Source organism: Mus caroli, chromosome X (genome assembly GCF_900094665.2).
Source record: "Mus caroli chromosome X, CAROLI_EIJ_v1.1, whole genome shotgun sequence".
Taxonomy (NCBI): Eukaryota; Metazoa; Chordata; class Mammalia; order Rodentia; family Muridae; genus Mus; species Mus caroli.
In genome coordinates, this window is record NC_034589.1 from 114,848,024 (window position 1) to 114,854,679 (window position 6,656).

The 6,656-nt window shown below is 41.2% G+C and overlaps 1 pseudogene; it reads left to right on the forward strand.

Annotated features, from left to right (window-relative positions):
• The first annotated feature begins 5,242 nt into the window (after nucleotides 1-5,242).
• LOC110286369 lies at nucleotides 5,243-6,035 on the forward strand (annotated as a pseudogene).
• The last annotated feature ends 621 nt before the right edge of the window (nucleotides 6,036-6,656 follow it).

Here is a 6,656-nt window from a genome sequence, read left to right on the forward strand (position 1 = left end):
AAATCAATAGATGAGACCATTAAAAAGGCCATGCATTTTCTGGAAGCTTTATCAACTATATCATTCCCTTCTGCAAGGGGTCCTGGCAATCCAGTATGAGCACGAATATGTTGAATAAAAAAGGGTGAATGCTGATTCAAAATAATTCTTTGCAACTTAATAACTAATTCTCCAATGGTAGATCTCAAATTTATTTTGCCAACTATCTAGAAACACTGCAGCATATTTACAACATACTGGCTATCAGAAATCAAATTAAAGGGACCTGGAATTAATTCAAATACTTTAATCACAATTTGCAATTCAATGACTTGTGGAGATGCAGGGGGAAACTGAATGGTAACTGGGGATAATCCTGTTATTAAATAGGCTTCTTGTCCTGTTTTAGAACCATCTGTAAAAACAAGAGGAGCATTTGGCAATGGATATCTAGCAGTAATATGAGGAAATATTACTGGATGTACTTTAACCAACTGTAATATTGGATCCTTGGGGTAATGATTATCTATAAGGCCTTGAAAACTACACCTCAAAATAGCCCAATTATCCTCCGTGGCTGTTTATACTTCAATTTGCTTAGCATTAGACTTTCAGGTGCAACTCCAAAAAACTGCATGCTTTGCTGTATACCAATCAGAGCCAACTGAGCTACTGAGGCAGGATAATAAACAAGTGTCTTGGCTGGGGAGATTTTTAGGTGTATCCATAACAGGGGAGCTCCCTGCCATAAAACCCCAGTGGGTTGTGACTCTGTTTGCAGTACGCACAAGGTAAACTGTTTGGACTCATCTCGGCATTTTAAGGCAGCACTCTGAATACACTGTTCTACTAACAACAAAGCCTTCCTGGCAGCATCAGTAAGATATCTGGGAGACTTTAAATCTGTATTGCCTGGTAAGATATCATATAATGGCTGTAATTGTTTATTGTTCAAAGAAAGATAGGGTCAGACCTATTGAATATCTCCCAATAACTTTTGAAAATCATTCAGGGTGCATAATCCATCTGTGTGAAACTGAATCTTTTGAGGGGACACATATTTTGCTGTAACTTTTGTTCCTAAATAATTCACTACAACATCCTTTTGCACATTTTCTGGGGCCACTACAAAATTCTGTTCCTTCAACTGTGTCACCACAAAGCTATAAGCTTCATCAAGCAAGGCATCCCTGGAAGCGGCAAGAAGTATATCATCCATATAGTGATAACACTTCATGTTTGGAAATTGCTCTCAAAATCCTTTCAGAGCTGCATCAACATAGAGTTGACATATAGTGGGACTGTTCACCATCCCTTGTGGTAGAACTGTCCACTCAAACCTTTTATCAAGTTCAGCATGATTTTTGGAGGGGACAGTAAAGGTAAATCTTACCATATCATTTGGATGCAACGGGATAGAGAAAAAACAATCTTTAATATCTAAAACTATAATGGACCAATTTTGGGGCAAGGCCGAAGGCAATGGCAGGCCCCTCTGCACTGGCCCCATCAAGATCATTTGCTTATTTATTTCTCTCAAATCATGCAAAGGTCTCCATTTTCCTGATTTTTTTTTCTTTATAACAAATATTGGAGTATTCCAGGGAGATGTAGAGGGCCGAATATGTCCCAACTCCAATTGTTCTTGTACCAGCTCTTTCACGGCTTTTAATATTTATGAGGGGAGTGGCCACTGAGGCACCCATACTGGATCCTCAGTCTTCCATGTAATAGGTAATACTCCCTCAGTGGCCCCTAGGAAAAACCCTGTCCAGCCCGATCATTCTTTTTGCGAACCAGCACTGGAGAGGTTCTACCTTGCAGAAACTGCCCTAATGCTTATCCGGGAATATATCCCATGTCCAGCATCATGTCATGGGCCTTGCTGCCATACCCTCCTTCATTAGTCAGAACAAAGCCCATCTGAGTCATCATATCACGGCCCCACAGAGAGACGGGAACAGCCAACACATATGGCTGAAACTGTCCAGAATGTCCTTCTTCGTCCTTACAATATAGGAAGCAGGAACTCATTCCGGGCAACTGAGTGTACCCGAGTCCTCTAAGAGTTTGTTCTGACTGTTGCTTAGGCCAACCAGAAGGCCAATCTCTGGTACTGATGATACTACAATCAGCACCAGTATCTAGGAGACGAAATATAGCTTTTCCTTCAATCCTGAGCTTCAATAGGGGTCGGGTATCAAGATTTAGACAGCAAAATATATTGGAGGTCTCAGTAGAGCCAAATCCCTCGTCTCCCTGTTCTGAAACTTTGGCTGGAAATTGAGAGTGACAGCTGGGCAAAAGGAGCAATTGAGCTATTCTATCACCAGGGGAAATGACAAAGATGCCTCTAGGGGAATATACCATAATCTTAACCTTTCCTGTAAAGACTGAATCAATTACTCCAGGATGAACTATTAATCCTTGCATGGTAACAGAGCTCCTTCCCAAAATCAGTTCCACCATATCAGCTGGCAGTGGGCCTTTAAAGTCTGTGTCCACCAGCTGGACTCCCATGCGGGATGTTAATGCGAGTCGGGTGGTGGAACAGAGGTCCAGTCCTGCACTCCCTGTTGTTGCTCTCCGGGGTGACTCCATTGCATTGGTGGTCTCAAATTGGGCCATCCCTCAGCTACTGCCCCATATATTTGAGGGCCCTGGGGTCGGGGGCCCCTTTTCAAGTTTTTTGGCCGGGAACCACCATATCCAGGAGCAAGAGGCTGTCCATGAATATCTTTAACTGACCTACACTCACTGACCCAATGATTTCCTTTTTTGCATCTAGGACATAACCCGGGCACTTTTGGTCGCTGGTTTCTGGCACCATTCAATTGTGGGCATTGATGTTTCATGTGGCCTGGCTGTCCACATTTAAAACAGTTATTATTCTGCTGGCCACCTTTTCCTTGTGACATATGTATGACAGTGGCAGCCAGACCAGAATTAGAAAGAGATCCTCCTATTTCTCTGCATATTTCCATCCAGACCTCTAATCCTTTATGCTTATATGGATTAATTGCTCGCCTGCATTCTTTGGTGCACTGTTCAAAAATCAGCGGCTTCAGTAGAGGCATGGCAGCATCAGGGTCTCCAAAAACACAGCCTCCTGCCTCTACAAGATGAGCCACAAAGTCAGCAAAGGGCTCAGTGGGCCCCTGAACAATCTTGTTCAGGTTCCCACTCACCTCTCCTCTATTCAGAAGAAACGTCCATGCTTTAGTCCCTATGTTATTAACTTGCTCATACACTTGGATGGGATAATTAGTTTGAGTTGCTATAAATCTCCCTTATCCCAGCAGCATGTCTTGATCCCAGGCTGGCTGGCTGTTGCCAGCGTTGATCACTGCTTGCTCGGCAGCAAACTCAATGAAAAATGCCTTCCAGTTTAGATATTGGCCTGGTGACAAGCAGGCACGAGCCAGATTCTGCCAATCACTTGGAGTCATGCAGTAGCGGTACAGGTTCTCTAATTGCACTCTTACAAAAGCAGTGCTGAAACCGTAAGTACGAACCCCTTCCGCTAATCTTTGAACAATCTTCCAATCAAGCCACTCATGATAATGACCTCCCTGTGCATCCTGAAATACAGGAAAGCACTGGGCTCACAGTTCCCTCCAGGTTTCTGAATGCAGACTAAGCCCTGATGCTCCATCAGGGGCATACAGAGGCGGCCATGGCGGCCCTGGCGCCAAAGTTTCTACCTTCATTTTCACTTTCTCTAGACTGTCAGCTATGCTCTCCAGATCGTCCATACACATATCTCCATCACTAGAACTTCCTTCTGCCTCTGACTTTTGGGATCGCTCCTCTCTCACCTGATTCAGTGCCTCATTGCCCTTTTGGAGTTCCACTCCACATCTTTCCTTAACCTCGATACACTTCTGTACTAGCTTCGACACTGGCAGCAGCCCTTTAGCGAGAACTCCCTGTTCTTCTGCAAACTTCAAGTCCTTCACTAACTTCTCCCAACTGGGCCCTGTAAGATGTCCTGATACAGAGACCCAAGGAGTGACCTGATCCACTTCTTTTAAAAAGTTCTCCAGGACCTCCTTTTTTCAGCCCAATTCCTTTCACTTTCAGCAAGTCCTTAAGGGCTTGGCGCAACTGTTTGACCTGAGGTTGAATTTCCCATGGTGCTTGGTGCAACTTGTCCCAAAACTGGGAGCCTTATCATCTCAATCCGAGAACTTAACTTGTCCCCAAACCAGAAACCTTATAGTCTCAATCTGAGAACTTAACTTGTCCCACTTACCTGGGAACGTACCAGCTAGCTGCCCTGACTCCGATGAGTTCTGAAAGTCCCTGTATGAGCCACCATTTGTTACTTCTGTCTCTGACCAGCAGAAAAGAGCGATGACAAGCATTCTTCTCAAAGCAGTTTATTCAGGAACCTTTCAACATGCAAGCAGGAATCTCCCTCTAGCCCCCAATCACAATCCCTTATATAACCCCTCAACAACACCCCATTAGCCCAGTCCACGTAATCTCAGTTCATTGGCCTTTGTCAAATGGCCTGATCTTGCGTCATGGTGCGCCTGCGTAGCTCTCACGATGGATGTGGCTTATTTTCAGGTGTATGAGGAAGTCAGGTGCAAGTCATAAGACTTGGCTACAGTCCCGGGCACCATCTTGAGACTGCTGCCACACCTGCTCCTCACAACCAAACACTTCTGGTGTCAGACACATACATGACATATAAAAAATACATTCAACATATCTATCCCCAAGTCCCAAATTTTGAGTTTTCTTTTTTAATAACCTTCTGTCTCTAAAATGTGCTATTCATGGTTATGTGGACATCCACTAGAGCAGGTAAGCCTACCAGTGGTCACACCCTTAATAGACTGACTGTCTATCCCTAGAACCCTCAAACTGCTAATCACTCCTCTCTTGGACTTAAAGGCTTTGTAATTCTTTTCAACTCTGCATGAATATTGTCCAATTGATATTGGCCTGGGAACCTCAGCTATTATGACTTCCTGAATGCAGCAGTCCTTAGCCTGTTATGAAAACACATGTTTTCTCTGGCACTTCCCCACCTTTCGTGTATAGTTTTCATTTATATTTTTCCCCTCTCCTTCCTTGATGGTTATATCAATTAAGGTTATATACTGTTTTATCTTAAAGGTGTTCTATAATTATTTGATTTGCTTCTATTATAGAATGGAGAGTACTTGATATATCAGTGGATGGAGAACTTGGAGTGTGCCTGAACTTCTCCTTTGCAAGTGATAGTTGGCTCTGAGAATCACCTGACACCATGGGGAAACAGGATACCTGTGTAGCTTATATGATTCCTATAGCAATGGCCAGATGGAGGGGTGCAAGTCAATCTTAAGGTACAACTATACGGGGTTATCTGAATAGACCAACACCTACCTTGGAAGAAGTAAAGAAACAATTACAGAATAAAAAGAAAGGCTCCAAGGCATTGACTGAATTTGAAGTAAAGATGAATCTAATTTGGACCAAAGAGCTCGAGAATAACAAAGAGAAAGCATTAAGTGGAAATGTGAGTTCATACAAAAGAAAGGAAAGAGCAAAAAAGAAAAAGAAGAAATCATGTCGATATACATCCGCTTCATCAAGATCTGATTCATCAAGCAGTTTTTCTGATTTGGAGGATGAACTCAAGAAATAAGAGAAAAAACAAAAGAGAAAGAAGAGCCATTCATACAAATCATCTGAAAGCTCCACATCTGAATCAGAATCACAGAGCAAGCAGCTTCTCCCCCAAAAGAAGTCAAAGAATAAAACCAAGAAAGAAAAATATACCAAAAGCTACAGCAAAAGAAAAAAGAAAAGAAAAGAAAAGAAAAGAAAAGAAAAGAAAAGAAAAGAAAAGAAAAGAAAAGAAAAGAAAGCTTCTTTTGACAAAAAGCCATCCATCCTCTTCAGAATCCTCATTCGAATCAGATTATGAAAAGGAGGTGCAGGAAAAAAAAAAGAAAAGAAAATATGATGAGCAAGAAAGACAAATGGAAAAAGTGACAAAGAAGTAAAAGAAGCATCACAAGAAACACAGTAAGTGGAAGAAAAGAAATGTAGTTTAATTCACAAGTAAGCATAACAATGAGGAAAAACAAACAGACTTTCCATATTTAAAATGAAGACTAAAGGAAACTTCAACTGTGAAACAAGTTAGGTCATATTTACAAATTACATGAGATTCCCTGTGTTGGTAGTCATTCTGTACTTTATGTTGATAGTAAAAATGCTGTTGTGCCAGAAACAGCCATATTTCTTCCTTGCAGCTTCGATATATGTTTTGTTTGTCTAATGTCTGTATAATAGGTACTTCTCTGGGAACCAAAATTCAGTTGTCATGCATATGCTAAAATGTTTGAAGTTAAATTAAAATGGTTTAGATACTGAATAATTTTGACCAAAAACATATCTAATGTAAAATGTATGTAATTTGTACACATATATAAAACACAGTCAGAAAAATGGTGACATTATAATTGACATTTTTGAAGATAAAACATAGCATTGTTGTTCAAAAAATAATTTTGGAAACATGTTTGTTTGATGTTACATTTTTCTTAAGGACTTTTTTTGGTTTATATTGAGGAATGGCTCACATCAGGGTGTGGGAGATGGATCTGTTTGCTATTTTCATGAAATGCATAGTATGCCTTTAATCTTTTTTTTCTATTTTTTATTGATATTTT